Source organism: Dermacentor albipictus, chromosome 4, assembly GCF_038994185.2.
Source record: "Dermacentor albipictus isolate Rhodes 1998 colony chromosome 4, USDA_Dalb.pri_finalv2, whole genome shotgun sequence".
Taxonomy (NCBI): domain Eukaryota; kingdom Metazoa; phylum Arthropoda; class Arachnida; order Ixodida; family Ixodidae; genus Dermacentor; species Dermacentor albipictus.
The window spans coordinates 57,666,262-57,684,975 of NC_091824.1; the positions used below are offsets into that span (position 1 = coordinate 57,666,262).

The window sequence follows — 18,714 nt, forward strand, 5'->3', positions numbered from 1 at the left end:
GCCTCGGGGCTCGGGCCCGAGCTCGCGCCGCGGTGTCTTATTCCTCGCTTTTCCCGGCCAAATTCCCCTCTCATTTGCGTCTTCGCGTAATAAACACGCGTGTCCCGGTGAGAAATGGGCTAAATGGCTCGGCACGTTGCGCTCTGCGTCGCCTCGGGTTCTCTCTCTCTCTCTCTCCCTCTCTCTAGTTTTCGGTGCCGATGAAAACTACCGCGACTTCGTCGCCCGCCCCCCTTTTCTCCTCCCCCTCCACTACCGCTGAGCGTACCATGGAGCACAGCTGCTGGAGAAACTCGTTTCTAGCACTCTCAGCGTCCATCTTGGTTAGTCAGAGTTAGCCTCCCCCCCCCCCCTCCCCCGTTTTCCTGATATTTATTTATTTTTATTCGTGTGTGCGGTGCATTCTTTTTTTGTTAGCCTCCGTACCTACTTAACGCCTATATTCCCAGCTTATCGAACCATCTGCGAGTTGGACTTTAGGTATGTCTTGCTACATCACGTAAGAGCACGGCACATTGGCTATGGTGAAAAAGCACGGAATACTTTACGATCTCACTTACTATTCTATCCCGCATTAGTTCAACGGCTAAGTTTTCTTGAGACTTAAGGTACTGAAAAGGTTATGGTCGAAAATCCCTCGACTCCACGTACGTTTTGAACTCTTTTGAACCACAGAGTTTCCTACAATAACTACTCGAGGGAAATTCGGCGCTGCGATCGGTCAGCCACCATGAAAATGATGGTTACTACATGAATTTGTCCGATCTTCGTGCTTACCTCCTATGGTGGCTTAGCAGCAATGGCGTTGCGCTGCCTAGCACGAAGTCGCGGCCTCAAATCGCGGCCGCGGCGACGGCATTTCAATAAGGGTGAACTGCAAGAACACCCGTGTCCGGTGCATTGGGAGCACGCTGAAGATCCCCTGGTGGTCAAAATCAATACGGCGTACCCCACTACTACGTGCCTCGTAATAAAACCGAGGTTTTGACACGTAAAACGTCAAAAATCCATCCAGCTTCGTGCTTGTGGCCCCAGACATTCGGTGCGGCTTCATTTATTACGTTTCATCTGCCTTAGTTATCCTAAATTTTAGAGCAATTTACACTTTTCGAAGCGCAGAAGACTCTTCGAGCACACACAATTGCTACTAATTGCACTGGTTCCTTCTGTCGATGTGGTCAAACCGAAACGTGCCAAGCGTATCAACGCGCTGGCTTGCCCACAGGAAATTCATATCGGCGTTCTATGCTGTTTGTGCATGCGTCCGCGGCCTAATGGTTTCAATGTCGGGCATCTCTGCCAGAAGTCCTGCGTTCGAATCCTGCCATAGGATAATTTTAGTAATGATTATGTAAAATCATTATTTGTTACACAGTATTTTGTTGAAAATTACGAGTTTACGGAGTCACGAAGCCGTCTGAAGCCAGAAAGACAAATTCTAGGCAAATCATGCGCTAACCATCTTTCCCGTGCAGGCTGGATCGCCCTGCTTGCAGCTCCCCTAGACGCTAGCACCAGCGTTCCCTCTACTAATTATTGTATGAAACTGTGTGCCGTCAACCAATTGTTCAGTCTTCAATGGTAGTGGAACTGTTCGTTTTAAATGTAACATGGACATGATAATGAAAAGGGACAGTAAAGTGAATGTAGAGGCAGCTTGCCGCAGGTGGGAGCCTAGCCCACAACGTCCACATTATGTGTACGGTGCTTCACCAGTAAGCAACCACGGCGGCCATCCTGCAGTCATTTTTTCTTCTCTTTTTGTTCTGTGCATGTGTTTACATCTTTAGCCCTGGGAAAGTTATCCAGGTCATTCATGGCCTCCATGGCAGCCAGTTGCCCTTATTTCTCTCACTCACTACACTGTAGTTAGTGACAGGTAAAGAATGAAGCAGCGGTTCACTCCCTTGAAGGAACAACTGTACATGCGCCAGCGAATCACCTCATCATATTCTCTCTCTCTCTCCATCCCTGTCCTCTGAATCCATGTACACACCTTCACCATGCGTCATCATCACAAGACATCACCTTTACCACGCATCACCACATTCGCGATGCATCCTTGTTCTGAAACCTCTAAACCTTCAGATGCAGCTTGTCTTGACTGCGAATGATAGCCGTATACGCGAAGGGACCAATTAGATCGTTTGGCCTCTGGCGGTGCATCTCTTGGCGGTGCTGCGCCCGCAGTAGGTGTTGGGGAGGATGCATTTTGGACAACAGGTCAGGGAAATTTCGCACCTAATCCTTGTTCAGAATGGGCATTCTGGCTGCTAACTATATCCATGTCCGGCTCCGCCCCACCTCCCTTTCCCTCCTTCCTCTAGGCTCTGAAATTTACCTCCCTCTACAGGAGAAAAATGGGAGGTGGAGCTGTGAGAGATGGTGTCGGGGCAAGAACCCTTTACTTAAGCAACCCACATTGTCCAGCACCTATCACGCCATTTTGTGCGAAACAACATCCAGCTGTGCTTTGCTTGATGCTTTCTTACAATGCAGACAACTTCTGTGGCGAAGCGAAATCAGCACCCGCGTGGCAAGCTTAAGAAATAAATGTGCAATATTGCCGGTACGAAAATTGCTCAAGAGGTGATAACGCTCGGTTTTTGTGCTTTAAAATCTAGGTGGAGAATGTTTCCGTTATTACACAATTTAAGTTCGATGTATAGGGACGTAGGGGAGCGAGTAAACTCATTCCTGCACTAGCCGCTTGCATCTACTATAGCCGGCGCTGTACAAATAAAGCAAATAAATCTCTGTGTGCGTGCGTGCGTGCGTGCGTGCGTGCGTGCGTGTGTGTGTGTGTGTGTGTGTGTGTGTGTGTGTGTGTGTGTGTGTGTGTGTGTGTGTGTGTGTGTGTGTGTGTGTGTGTGTGTGTGTGTGTGTGTGTGTGTGTGTGTGTGTGTGTGTGTGTGTGTGTGTGTGTGTGTGTGTGTGTGTGTGTGTGTGTGTGTGTGTGTGTGTGTGTGTGTGTGTGTGTGTGTGTGTGTGTGTGTGTGTGTGTGTGTGTGTGTGTGTGTGTGTGTGTGTGTGTGTGTGTGTGTGTGTGTGTGTGTGTGTGTGTGTGTGTGTGTGTGTGTGTGTGTGTGTGTGTGTGTGTGTGTGTGTGTGTGTGTGTGTGTGTGTGTGTGTGTGTGTGTGTGTGTGTGTGTGTGTGTGTGTGTGTGTGTGTGTGTGTGTGTGTGTGTGTGTGTGTGTGTGTGTGTGTGTGTGTGTGTGTGTGTGTGTGTGTGTGTGTGTGTGTGTGTGTGTGTGTGTGTGTGTGTGTGTGTGTGTGTGTGTGTGTGTGTGTGTGTGTGTGTGTGTGTGTGTGTGTGTGTGAGAGAGAGAGAGAGAGAGACCCGATATTTAGGCTATCACATATTGCCAACTATGAAAAAATACCTCAAAGGAAGACATTTTTTCCATAAGCAGTACAGTCTCAAACCTACTATTATGAAGTCACGATCATATTTGGTAATTTCTGACGTGACGCGGCGACATTGGAGCAGATCTGGCAAATGCAGTGCTTGGGAAATCTGCCGTACGATCGGCAAGTTTCATCAGTCCTTATCCTACGGCATCTCCTGTGTGTTTGTGCGTGCGCGTGCTATTTATGCTTTGTACGTACTTTTAAACAAGTCTGCCGCGCTCTACTCTAATCCCTCTGCGTGTCTGCTCACTTCCTCTTAATTTACCTCGGGTGGAGGTAGATTGCTCGATAAATTGGTTGGCTACCCTCACAGTAGGGTAGCCAACAAGACGCATTTCTGGTTAGCATCTCTACCTTCTCTTTTTATTTCCTCCTCCTTATCTTCCTTCTTCTCCTCCTCTCACTGGTAACAATTCACTGGAAACATCCATTGAGCGGCCCCTGCCTCTTTCATAGCCAGCATTTGGGGCCCAAGACTTGAAGACTCTCTGAAGTGCCCAAATTGACCTGCCCATGCGTCTTCAGCGCATGCGTGATATCTGCCGCTGTGGTGTCCAGAACAAAGGCCACAACAGAGAAAGTGCATGGAGGTGCCGGGATACGTATAGACTATAGCTCACAGGTTATCAACAGTTAACTATGAACTATAAGTTCTACAGGCACTTATGTAGCCACTTAACAAGGGACTGCATGCATCTAGTTAAGCATCATAAGCCGTATTGCAAATTGTACTACACCTAATTTCTCTCTCTCTCTTTCACTCCCCATTCCCCTCCCCACGTGTAGGGTAGCAAATTAGATTCAGTCTGGTTAACCTCCCTGCCTTCCTCTCTCTCTCTCTCTCTCTCTCTCTCTCTCTCTCTCTCTCTCTCTCTGTGTGTGTGTGTGTGTACTGTCGAAAACCCGTGCAGATATATTTTGGAATGCATAAGTACTTAATTTTATGAATATGGCTGCCTCATTTGTGAAGAAGGCCCCTGTGTGGAAGCCAACACCTTAACCTTACTAAATTTTTTGTAGTCGGTGTCTCGTTTATTTCATGAGGGTTGCAATGTGGGCTTGTTGGTAATGCATCTTCAAAGGGAGTACAGTAGCGCGATTAAAAGACGGTACAAAAGAACACAGATAGAGACATACACAGCGCTACATTTGTACACATGTAAGCTGTGTGTACGCTACGATTTGTACACACAGCGCTGTGTGTGTCCCTATGTGCCTTCTTTTGTCCCGTCTTTTAATCGCGCTACCGTACTCCCCTTGAAGGTTTATTTCATGTTCCATCCCAACCCGTCGGGATCCCGTCACACTCTTAATTTCGCTTTTGACTATTTGATTTATTTTGGTTTCTGCCAGTTGAAAGAAAAACGGAGTGATAGACTTCTATTGCGAGTGTATTGTAATTGAGCTCCATAACATCGAAAGAAATTAGGAACAAAGAAAATTTAATGGAATCAAGTCTGTGGGGTCTTCGGGTCTCACAGGAGTACCGACCACCGCGGGTTCGAGGTTAGCGAGCCACAGGGCCGCGTCAGCCGTCAGCCTCTAGCGCCGCTGCGCGCGAGCTCAGGCCACAAGGGGCTACCGAGCGACGCACGCAAAAACACAGTATTGCCCTAAAATGAAGGAAACCGTTTATTGTTTCCAACGGCACCCAACACTGCACAAACGCCCGGTCCCGGGACGGCGGGGAACCAAAGGGGTCCCGCACCAAGGGCGAAAAATACAGCTAGGGCCGCCTGTAGCACGTCGCTGCGAGAGCACAGGCTCAAGCTGGGACGCGCCGCTAGGAAAAGTCCCGGCGGCTATGCTACTTGCTCTGGCGATAACCAATGGGCCAACTCGCGAGAGCTCGGGCAATCTCCTTCGGCTTGGGCCTCCGATGAGTGCGGCTCGGCGTGGTACGACCTCGCGCGAGCACTAGGCACCCGTTCTTCGGCTTAGCGTCGGGATAGGAAACAACACGAGGTACGCGCTCCCCGCACGGGCAAAGGCACCGTGCGTGAGCTCAATCCTAGTCACAAAGGTGTCGGCGGATGAGAGAGAGCATCGTACGTACCGGGTGCTGTCCCAAGGAGAAGAGAGCCGGTCCCGTCACGGCAGTAGCCACCAGGGGCCGCTGCGTGACGTCACTAGCTCCGCCCTCACCCGCGAACCATCGCGAGTGGAGCGCCACCGCTAAAACTGGTTCGGAGCAAGTACAAGGTGGCTAAGGATTACAGACAAGGGTGAAATGCGCCCGCGCAATGGCACGTCGAATTCCCCAAATCCCCACAAGTCTTATTTTGCAGTAAAACTATGAGTGGTCATTTTTGGCTAAAAGTTACACAAGTAGCTTGACTGTGGCCCAAAAGACCTGGCAAGGCACAAGCATAGAACTATTTGATTGCAAGACTTAATTCATGGTGCCAAAGAAACGCCCACTCGCCAAGAATAAAAGAAAAATAAAGAACATGACGTTTCGGGCCCCGTACGGGTCCCTCGATGACAATGAAAATATAAGCAATGGGATGCGGCTATTTTTGGGTGAAGTGGCGCAGCGTATGGGTGTATATCTCGGGAATATTAACCGCGTCCTGTTTATCGTTGATTGAATGTAGTATGATTCTAAAAGCAAACGGACAGATAAGTGCTTCACTTTTGTGATGATGGTTGCTGAGTCCCAGTCAACGCTGTGTCCGGTTAGTTCGCGATGTTCCGCCAGAGCGCTTGCAGCTGTGTGGCCCTCGGCGACGTCATTCATGTGTTGTTTCAAGCGCCGTTCAAAATTCCCGCTCTCACCGATGTCCGACACGTCACACTCCTTGCATGGTATATTGTAGATCACTCCCGGGTAGTCTGTTTGCTTCAAAGGTTCTTTTGCGCGAACAAGCTTTTGGCCAAGTTTTCGGGAAGGCACGTGGATGATTTGCACACAGTAGCCTTTAACTAAACATTTATTCTTCGCCAGTGCATGTTTTTTTGTTTACACCAATATGTTTCCTCGCTAGACTAGTTTTCGTCGAACACTTGACTAAGACTTCATTCATATAATCACTAAGACAGTCTACATAACGCACGCAGAATACATTTTAATAGATCGCACTGGACACTGCCAAAACACAGGGGTCAGTAAGAATAGCATATAAATATCCATGTTAGGTGAAAAATAAATAGGAGAAATATGTTAGGTGAAAATCAATAGAACCAATCAGTGCAGTACAGGTGAACGAGAAATGAGTAAGCTATCACGCAAGGAATTTCGCCCAAGTGCACTAGATGTTCAGGCACAAACTTATTTGATTAAAATCTTGAAACGGTGGTGCTTGCAATAGGTGCTCTCACATATGAGTCCCGACGAGTGATTCAACACAAAGTCTTGCGCCCTGAGCGCTGTTTATTATTTCCAAGTTGTGCATGAATCTTTCGTCAATGAAACATTCGTCGAGCCAGAGGAAGGTTATTGTTTGAACAAGTCGGGGGTGGCTGAATCTGTAATAACAGCTTCCTGTCATTGTATAACCATTCCAAGAACGAAAGCTGAGTTTAGTGACAAACTGTCAATATTTCTGGAACTTTTACCTTCTTTTATTTCCTTTTTCAGGTGTGACAAACATCGTTCATATAGCTCTGAACATTGAAATCGCCCAGTTCCATTTTTGATCCCTACGTAAAGAAACTATCGCACGGTTTCAAGAAATCATCTCGAAACTAAGAGCGGTGGCTCATGAGCTTTGTGGCTGTAAACGTGAAAAAAAAATAGCTACACTAAATTGTGCGTTTCGGAAAATTCACTGCACATCTACATCTCATTTTCGTTGCGGAGTGCTTGCTGTCACCCACACTAAACTTTTAAAATAATGTCCTAGAGGATTTTCTGTTCTAAATGCATGAAGACAAATAATAAAGACGAATGTACGCTTTTTACTGTGGTTCTTTATTCGTGCCTCGAAAGCTGCACCTGTACTTCAACGCAGAGCATGTCATGGTCTGCATATTATATCAGCCTTGTCATTTCTCCTGTTTCTACTAATAAAGTGTCCGTTTGGATTCATAAGCCGGGAAGCAACGTCGTCGAATTCCTGTAGTCCGATAACGCTCGTACAGATACTCCGCGCAGTAGATAGCTATTATGCGGAAATTACCACCAGTGCTTATAGGCCCACATAGGTATCTGCGTCTAACATCGAATACGAGCTGTTCGAATGGTCCGCGACGCAGAGCTGATAGTACAGATTGTAGGGCTGCCTTTGAGTCGCTGAAGATTGACCATTGTCGAGGTGGCTCCCGATTGACGAAACAAAGTGCAGCGCGAAGGGCAGCTAGTTCAGCAGATGTCGATGTTGTTGGGTGGTCAGTCCTAAAGCTGATGGTAATAGCTTTTGCTGGGACAACCATACTCCATACATCACAGGAGAAAGAACACCACGTGACGTTTCGGTGGCTGCCAAGTCACTGCGGCGTCACTGAAAACGAAGACTCCGATAATGCCGCTCGGGCAGCTCTTGAGGACGCACAAGAAGAGGCCATACCGCTTTCACGATCCGACGCAGCTAGCAGACTTCGAGTACTTGCACAGGAGATCACGCTCTCCCTATGGTGCACACCAAATAGCCAGACCAACCAGAGCGACCGTCAATATCACCTGCCCTCTTTGATGCATCTCTATATGCCAACTGGACTCCGCCGAAGTGAGGCGACTCTGCTTTATTGCTTATGGCTAGGGGTGGCTTTCACGAAATCTTACTCATTCCGCATTGGAATGGCCGACAACGCTCTCTGCAATGCCTGTCTTTGCGAGCAGACGCTGGAACACATTCTGTGCGACTGTCCTGAATATAATGTTCAGCGACAGTCCCTGGCATCCGTTCTAGTGCACCTTGACACTAGACCATTGTCCCTTGACACGATTTTCACATGCCGCCGACAGAAGACATCGCAGGTGAAGGCGGCGAAGGGACTACTTCGGTTTTTGAAAGAGACGGGATTGGACAAGCGGCTGTGACAGTGATATCACGTACCATGCCAGATTCATGGACTCTTACGGATGATGTGTTTGTGCTGCGCTATGTGCTCTCTCTCTCCCCCCCCCCTTCCCCATCTTTCATCGCCCCCATCCCTCTCCCATGTGTAGGGTAGCAAACCGGTTAAGCTAAACTGGTTAACCTCCCTGCCGTTCCTTCTCCACTTCTTCCTTCCTTCCTTCCTTCCTTCCTTGGTATCCGCAAGCCAACCAATACTGCGACTGTCACAAAATACCCGAGCTGTACAATAAGTTAAACATTACGCTTAGTTTCCTCGTAAAGATGTTTCAGTTCCGAGAACTTATATAGCTATCATCCTGCCAGCTTGTCTATAAAATTACACTAATTGAGATTACGGTTTGATCCTTGTCCGCAGCACTCTGCCTTTTTCTCCTATGTAACATGCTTCTAAGCTCAAAACTTTATACGTAGGAAGCAGCCTGAGGGTAATGATTTGCGATTCCACCCTTCGCTCCTTTGGCTGTGTTCGCCAGGCTTTGAGTGGACATCTCAAAATTGCGATTGATAATCAACGAGTTCAGAAAAGTGCAGCATTATTCAGATATGCAGCAATATATTTTCTTTTTGTAGGCGAAAGTCTGTATATGCTAAACACGAGAAACATTTGAAATATGTCAGAACATATGCCATTGAGACCCTAGAGCAGTGGGCTTCTCCACACCAAGAGCCTTAGTGTGCAAAAGCCAGCTTTCAAGGTTACTGCTACACACGTACAGGCGCCTTGAAATCTGGCTTCACGATAATACGACTCTTTGTGCACGGAAGCACAATACTGTGAATCCCTTTCACATTGACGTAACGGCTACGTACTTCGAAGCATTTACATCTGCGTGTAACCGAAAACGTTCGCATGGTAATACATTAAGGGGTAAGTAATTAAAAAAAATAACACGTCAACGGATACCGAGGCTGGCCCTCATCCGATAACCGCTGCATCGGGCACCTGCATCCTTCAAGCACCATAATGCGCCAGCGTGACGCGTGATGTGCGCCCGACGTAGGCGCAAGGCTCACGACTTCGTACCGTGCGTGGCTTCTACTATAATGAATCATAAAGGCAGCGCATCCGAGCGATAACGCTAGAGCACAGATGCGATACATGCGATATTGCGGAAATGAGTCCTGATATAGACACGAGCGCAGATGCGAAGCTCAGACAAGTAGAAAGCAACCTAAATGCTTTGAAATATTATCCATACGCGCTTAAAGACGAATAGGAGCTCCGGTGTGACTGCAGTTTCGATATGCCCCTCCGGACAAAACGACACCTTCCGTATGTTATTCTCTTTCTTTACTTCTTTCTTTCTTTCTTTCTTTCTTCGTTTCAACCATTAACACAATTTGCCCTGCCTAGCGTGGCGTACCGCACGTGCGTGTGGTTTCCCTCTCTTCCTTCGAACTTGTTTTTTTTTTCTCTCTCTCTGTCTGGACTATTTCAAATAGGATGTGCTGCTGCAGCGTGCTCGACAAATTAAAAAAAAAACTGTTCGCCATCGCCTGTGCCTTCTATGTTATAGAACTGCAAAGCAGTCTGAAATTCATTTAGTGCATAACACTTATCTCAGCTCTACTTTGTCCGGTATTCCGCCGCTATTGCATCGTTCCTGAGATGGAGAATCAGCCCCTAATCGCAACGTGTGGCAGCAGCTCCTTGGCTGCACTTAGCACTTTGCCTTCCGGCTGTCTCTGAAAGCCTTCAGTAGTGTAATATGGTAACGCCCAGAAAGTTGGCTTGTCCCGAGACTGCCAAATTGCGCAACTGTGATGCTCGCTATACGGCTTTACAATTAAGGCGATAATGCCCAAATGTGCTTTGTCCCGCAGTTGCGGTAACCACTATAGGAGTTCAGGATGCTTCCTTTCCTAGCAAGGCGTACTTGTGGTCTATCTGGAGCAATTTTGCACGATGGCCAAATGTGGAATGAATTTAGCCCTTATGCATGAATTGTTTCTACAATATGACAAAGTCATAGTAAACTATTAGCAATGCTGAAGCTCGTTAAGCAAATTTCTTCAATTTTGACAGCACTAAAGCCATTGCACTGCCGAGTCGAAGTGCATGCATTCTGCATGGTGTTCATCCTTTACCGTTAGATTGAAACCTGCAGGGATTATTGATGTATAGAAGTCCCAGTCCATAATTTCTTTTTTGTGAGAAAGTGACACTGCCAACAACTTCGCAAATTCTCAGCGCATTAGACCAGCATAGTATTATTGCTAGCAGTACTGCGACTACGGCCAGTTGCATGTATGTTACAAATGTTTAATCGTACTGTTTGGGAACATAATGCTTATATTTATACGCTCATGCATATCACACCGAGACTCTTCCACGGACATCACGCGCCCATTTCGAATGTGTTTTTCTTTGTCTTCTTTTTTTGAGTCCTTCACTTTAGCTTTATTTTATTCACATTACGGGTGATGATTACCATGCGCATGCAAGTTGACTTATTAATAAGATTTCAAATCTCTCGACAATAACTCACTTCATTCTATATTTTACCTACATGTGTCCTTGCACGGCCATTTTCAATTAGTGGCGTAGGCGAACACACATACTCACGCGTATTGGATTTCACGGTTGATTTTTCTGCTGCCAATTTTTAAGGCACTCTCTGTGTGCAATGTTGGCGGATTTTTCAGTTTCCTCGAAGTATTTTGGACCGCGTCACAGTACTATATTATAATGCTAAAGTTAGAAGCACTCTGTTCTAAACCAGAGTGATCAAACGTCTACAACGACAAATCGTTATATGCAATATATTCAGGATTACACGTTTACATAGCTATGTAGTCTGAGCTACGCAGCCGTGAAACTTGCAGTGAGCGTTCGTTAATCTAGTGGAATTGGAGCACATCGGCCATTAGGACGGCGGAAGACGAGTCTGAGCGGCGGAGGAGAGCGCATGTACGAGAAGACATCGAAACGCCATCGATCAGTGTCCGCTCTCGGGCTCGTATCTGCATTCGCGCCCAGTGCCGGTACGCCTGCGCGTTCACATGGAAATCCTTTCTGTCATGCAACCACGATAATATCTGATTAACGACGGGGCCGCTTCGGCGAGTGTTCCCGGAAGCATGGAAGCGATAACGAAGGAACACTGCAGCGATACATCCATGGCAAGGAAGGCTTAATAAATCATATGTCGTGCGCATTACTTAGTCCTCCGAGGAGTAAGAAACTAAGAAACCAGCGGATGCCTCCAAATCAAACACAATGCCACAGGCACGTACGCATACACACCATGTCGTTGTAGATTCTTTAGTTTTCTTCTGCGTTTCAACAATTCTGCATTTATCGTAGTGTTGTACCAAAGCTAAAAGGCGCCTAAAAGATTCCGTTATTTCCCTTTACGCTTTGGTTAAGTAACGGTAGGTTATGTTTACAGACTCGCGAGAGTTCGCTCAGTTATTAAAAGAGACGAACGGATAGACCAATGACAACCTTATATTAGGATCGCCAAAGAACATTTCTGTGAAACCAGATCATGTGGAAAAGACTAGTCAGGGGTATACATTTAGTTTTTTGTTGTGAAATACTAGTTTTGTCGCACCACAAAACAATAAATATAAATCTGGCAATGTTCCAGAAGTTGTTCCAGCAGAAAGGAAACCCCCGCAGAGACACTGCAAACACTTACGTCACTAATGCCATCCGCTGTTTCAGCTCTCAACTATTTTAGCTTCTGGAGCCCTTTCTCTGTCAAAAATGAATTCTTTGGTGTTATGATATCGAGGTAGACGCTCTGACTCATATTCATTGTGTGTTCTGAGTGTAGTTGCAGAAGAAATACAACCCAACGCACATCTTTCCACCAGGCACTTGCAATTCAGTTCATTTTCAATGTTGACGTTAGACCTCTGTGTTTTGCTTGATATACGAACCTGAAGCTACAGGGATGCTTTAAACGGTCTCTAGTTGCTATAGAACGTCATATGTGCAGTAGTGAACAAAAAGATATGATATTTTGCGTTTACGTTCTTTGAGCTAAACGGCTCAGAATATTGGTACCGCCAATGGCGTTATATCACCGCCAATTAACAAAACGCCGTCCATTTCTGACCTTTTGGCTTTACCACATAAATGGGCAACATTTAGGTTATTGGCGGTGCCACAAAGGTCCACTCAAAGCTTTCTTCACCTCATGATGCTCACCGCTGCCCCTTTCCGAGTTTCTTGTGCGAGTAAATGCATGCGCGTTGTTTCCCTTTCTCTGGTCCTTTGATATCCTGTTATATGTTAAACAATGATAGCATTCCAAGCCTTATCTTCGGCTTACCTCCGAACTTATCATTAAAATTTATCTCGCCAACACGCATGTATTTTTACTACTGGTTGATATTTCAGTTTTCTTGTGATACCTTCTTGAAGTAGGGGAATTGTGCATAAGGTGGGTGGTGTATACGGTGTGAATAAGGTGCGATGGCTTTACGTGTTCAAAGGACTATTACCCAAGGCTAACGGTCTGGCAAAACATAGCGCCAATATAGTGAGCAATTACCTCCTAAGACTCAAATTCAAAATATAATATCTTCTTGTTCGCTACTGTTGCGGTGGTCATGATTTTCTGAGCGTAGAAGAAATTAGGCTCTGTTCGGAAGCACATTAATCTTCCGTTCTCACCACAATGTCGTCACCACAAGCGCCAGAAAAACGCATATGTGAGCTCCTTGCACTCTGCTGACCGCATGACACGATCACAGTGAACAATTGGTAGGTAATTTTGCTCTTGGTTTCACGCATTGCGCACATAAATGTGTGTTTCTGGTTAGTCGATCGCATGTTGACGATTAATCTGGGTTAAAGTGATCTGTCTCCAACCCCAGATGTAAGTGTGCCTCTCTCTCTCTCTCTCTCTCTCTCTTTCTCCGTGCATGCGTCTCTGAGAATGTGAGAGAGATATAAAGAAAGTGAGTGAGTGATTGGCAGCTGTGGACGGGGGATGGCGCGTGCCTCTAAATACTGTAAATGTCACATGTTTCAGTATATATGTCGTTGTAAATGTGTGGCACTGCCTTTACACTTCAAATTGCTTATACAATTTACCATAACCCTGTACTTTATGTGTCTAAATTTCTATTCAATGAAGACAGGTCTTTTGTTCCCATGTCCTCGCTCGGGCTTATCGGTTCTAGCGGGCCCGATTGGTTAGCCCAGTCAGATTCATTAGGGATCATGTGAACTCAGCCTTGCTCGCGCTCTCGTTGACTTAAAGACAATCGGAATAACGCGTGATTCCCGCTTATTTGAACACTCTTATGCTCTCAGGCACACCCAATCACAATTAACCCGGACCTCTTAACCCCCCACATTGCGCCAACCCCAACTCCGTCATACATGACTGCGCCAACGTGGGCTCGCCTGTCAAGCTAGGATTCATACTCACGAAGTGTGAGTTATTCGGGCTCACTCATATCACTCAAAGGAGCGAGTTCGCCCACGTATGGTTATAAGTGGGTGTAACTGCAGTACTGCTTCCGCAGCACTTGGATACGACTCCTTCATGTTTTGTCTCCCTTTTCATTCTTTTCTTTTCCTTTAGTTTTTTTTTTTTTCCTTTCATTTCTTCGAACTCGAGCACTGGCATCCTTCTGCGGGTTTTCGTGCAAGCGTTTCTCCCCCATCAGCGACGGAACGGAAGTTAGCAAACTCATTGCCAGATGGCGCCACGAGTACCACGCGGAGTCGACATTTCGACGGCTCGCTTTTCAGCGCTGCGACCACAGCGGTGACTCTGCCCGTTGTGCAATCGTAGGTTTACGGCAGCGAAAACATAATCCGACTTGATACGGCGTCGCCACTAAGCACTGCACTGGTATTATTCGTTTCTAGGGAGGTCCAGATTTAGAGACGTTTTTTTTTTTCATCCTTTTTCGGAACCATCAGATGAGTGGCGTCACTTGCAGCCATCAAAAATCAGTTCGCAAGCGAAGGGCGATAAACTACAGTGCCGGTGGCATCTGTCTGTGCAATAGTAATTCAGTGAAAGAGACGACCGGCATTAGTTATTTTTCTTTTATACGCCATCATGGAATGGTCAACGAACTTTGGTCATCAAGTGTCTATATGCAGGGTGTACTAGTAGTAGGACGACCTAACGTAATCACGCATTATTTGTGGAGGCCCAGAGAAAGTGTATAATGAACTTACACAGGGTCCCATATTGCCGCGAGTTGGTCCATACCGAGTTTAGGAAACGGCTATGGATGTAATCTTTATAAATTTATTTTTGTATTCAGAGGGTCTACGTCAATTCGTCCCTTTCTCCCCGTGTCCCCCACCCCCTTTTTTTTTCCCTGCTTCTTCTGGCAAAGTCTATGGGCTACATTGGTGGGTTGTTATGACATAAATTACACAAATAAGCGGCTACTAACCAATCTCCTTGCAGCTGCCGTCGTTCTAACTCAGCGAAAGCAATGCGTTCGGCATACTTTTATGCCTATGAAACTTAGATAAAATACAAAACTACGCTCATGATAGTAAAAGAGAGAGAGAGAGTGAGAGACAAGACGGAAAGGCAGCGAGGTCAACCAGTCTCGTCCGGTTAGAGAAGCGAGACTGTTATGGAATGACGTAAGTTGACAGCCATTTCTTTGTTAGCTTAGGACTTTGTCTCTTATTCACATGTCCCTATACGTTAAAATAGTCGTCCACCGACTACCTCAGATAAAACCCCTACTGAAGAACCTATTCCAATGTTGTTTTTTCTCGCTTTTTCTTACGATAATCACATAGCTCAATCTGCTCAATGAACACAGATTTTGATAAGTTTGGTGACTGGTGTACTGCTTATTTCGGCCAGCGTGCTCATCACTTCGGTTAAACTGCCGAAAAGTTAATAGTTAAGGAGTGAATGTATACGAATCATACTAGACACAAGCATTATCAGCAATATCATTGCATCACACTGGCATTTGACTAGCGAAACGCGATTCTAGACATTCGTCCTGACGGTAACAATTACTGTGTGAGATGTAGATCTGAACAGCACTTTTGTCTACGTAATAGTCATTTCCTTTCAATGCCTCCCGCTATTCGCATCACTTCGTAATTACTTTTCGAAGCAGCTAACTCGTCATAGCAAGCTTTTTTTTCCTTCATATGTGGGGGACATACCTCTACGGCAAGTAGTAGTATAGAGCATGTACTACGTGTGGCATACAGACCTTTACCTTGATATGAGAGTGTCTACATCGTGTGCAAAACTTAGGCAGATGCACTGGCATCAAAGGGCATTCTGGCAAATCTATAGATCAGCGCTGCAGTCTGGCGGGTGAACGTGCGCGCATTTACCAAAGAAGGAAACTACTGCTTCATTGCTTAATCTCTTATTGCAAAGCATGTCATCATCATCACCACCACCACCACCATTATCATAATCATCATCAGCCTGGCTACGCCCACTGCAGGGCAAAGGCCTCTCCCATACTTCTCCACGGTATATGCTCAAGCATATGCTCACTCTTAAACTACAGCTGCACTCTTAAACAATCCAGCAGATACTGCTTACGATAGCAAAAATCTCAGTGGCTTCCTCATATCGCGGGTAAGGGGTTGCGCCATTCGTACGTAGGAGCCTGTTGTCTTTATTAATGGCTTACGTTTTGTGTGCCTGTGTGTGTGTGTGTGTGTGTGTGTGTGTGTGTGTGTGTGTGTGTGTGTGTGTGTGTGTGTGTGTGTGTGTGTGTGTGTGTGTGTGTGTGTGTGTGTGTGTGTGTGTGTGTGTGTGTGTGTGTGTGTGTGTGTGTGTGTGTGTGTGTGTGTGTGTGTGTGTGTGTGTGTGTGTGTGTGTGTGTGTGTGTGTGTGTGTGTGTGTGTGTGTGTGTGTGTGTGTGTGTGTGTGTGTGTGTGTGTGTGTGTGTGTGTGTGTGTGTGTGTGTGTGTGTGTGTGTGTGTGTGTGTGTGTGTGTGTGTGTGTGTGTGTGTGTGTGTGTGTGTGTGTGTGTGTGTGTGTGTGTGTGTGTGTGTGTGTGTGTGTGTGTGTGTGTGTGTGTGTGTGTGTGTGTGTGTGTGTGTGTGTGTGTGTGTGTGTGTGTGTGTGTGTGTGTGTGTGTGTGTGTGTGTGTGTGTGTGTGTGTGTGTGTGTGTGTGTGTGTGTGTGTGTGTGTGTGTGTGTGTGTGTGTGTGTGTGTGTGTGTGTGTGTGTGTGTGTGTGTGTGTGTGTGTGTGTGTGTGTGTGTGTGTGTGTGTGTGTGTGTGTGTGTGTGTGTGTGTGTGTGTGTGTGTGTGTGTGTGTGTGTGTGTGTGTGTGTGTGTGTGTGTGTGTGTGTGTGTGTGTGTGTGTGTGTGTGTGTGTGTGTGTGTGTGTGTGTGTGTGTGTGTGTGTGAATTTTACGCAGTTCTTTGTTCTCTTTTGTTTTTTTTTGTGTCTGCATTCGCAGTGGGTAAGGTTGGTGGTCCTTTCCAGCTTAAGCAGACTTCAAAAGTTGTCTTCTTTTGGGATAGTTTCGGTGAAAATAGTACGTTTTATTCATTCTTCCTATGCAGTAAAGTACAGTTAGTGACAGACAGATGCGCAGTTAAAACAGGCGTGCGAGCGGCGGTCACATGTACCGCTCATGAAACAATTGTAATTAAAGAAAAAACGTGGTTGGAAGCGTTGACGAGTATCGGTAGGTCAGAAACACTAGTAGCATTGCATATATGGGCCAAGTTTATAATGATCCACCTTCAACAGTACCGCTTAAAACAGGGGCACGAAAGAGAACACATTCGTTGATTGCAGGCCCAGCATATGTCCTGTGTTCTCTTGCATGTCCCTGTTTAAAGTGGTTCTGCTGATGGTGCGACTGTGTTAGGCAGCTTATGCTGTTATTTTAACCACATGCTGAATGGTTGTAGATGTATGTTAAAGCATGACTAATTCCTCGTAGTCATGCCTCCTGGGATGGTAGTGAAGCAGGTGGCGTCATGTTGAAGATAACACGTTGTTTGTCACGACGCCGTTTCCTTAGAATCTCCCCAATATTATTACGTGAACAGCGCGTCCCTATCCCACTACCAAGGACACGCACCGCAATAATTTGAGATTTCAGGCGTCACTCGCAGTTTGCATGCTGCGACATCACGCAGTGAGCACACGTTGAGCGTATGGCAATGTAAATTCTGCAATGGACGACCTTCGTCGGCCACTGCCGATGTTTATGCAAAAGCGTAGGAATGTATTTGTCTTATGCCTCTTCTCAGTGTTAAATTTGTTTAACGCCGTCGCAACGACAGACTGATGTTTTCTGTTGTAGTTATAGTGATAGATATGCGCCGAAATGTAGTTTTACCGCCCCACTGTAATTCGCAGCCTGGTAAAACGCCGGCATCTCTTCAGACTTTCCAATCTACATTTTGAGCACCCAGTTCTTTCAATGATAAAGAACCGTCCCGGAGCACAGATAGACGCTCTGTTTCAAAAGCATAAATCACGATTTCCACGATCGGTTCTTTTTGGCACTCACACCTCTTGTACCCACCATGGCTTCTACATGAACCGAAAACAGAAACGTAAATCAATGGTCTTAAAAGTAAGAGCGACGTTTTAACACTAGCAGCGAAACAAAAAATAACTGGCATTCCATCAGCTATTTAAGAGTATCAGGATTCTGTTCACGTCTACCCAGACTGTTCTGTTAACAAACATATTCTTAACAAAAAAATTCTTACAGCTCACCGACTGTCCTGACTTGCAAAATAGCTGGGCTCTTCACCATCACAATAACACAGTGTAAAGCAGTGAACGCGGTCGAACAAGTTTTCGGAGACAGGGGCACCTTTACCGAATACCAGATATCGAACCGAATAGTAACACAATATAACTACAAAGTGCTTCCGTTATTTGTATTTATGAGCGTTTGTATATTATATGTTGTACTATTTTGTATTCTGTGCTGAAGCTTACTTTTCACTGTCCTATCTCTGTGCTTGTATTACCTCATCAATGAATATTCCTGATCGGGTCATCGGTTTACCCGCTCATCGCAGACTATGTTGATGTGAATATTGAACTCCGTGCTACGAATTGCTCCAGGCGTGGTATATATATATATATATATATATATATATATATATATATATATATATATATATATATATATATATATATATATATATATATATATATATATATATATATATATATATATATATATATATAGAGAGAGAGAGAGAGAGAGAGAGAGAGAGAGAGAGTGTTTGTGCCTGCTATGCGAAAAGAAGTAGCCGTCACCTGTTTTATTCTCATTTAAGTTCAACACAACGCCCAGGATGTTTCGTGCGAGCGCCTAGGC

General features: G+C 45.8%; 1 protein-coding gene across 6 annotated transcripts in view; it reads left to right on the forward strand.

Moving 5' to 3' along the window:
- The window catches only part of LOC139059644 (uncharacterized), a 534,381-nt gene that overhangs the window by 119,357 nt on the left and 396,310 nt on the right, over positions 1–18,714 (forward strand). The gene's annotated exons all lie outside the window — the stretch shown is intronic.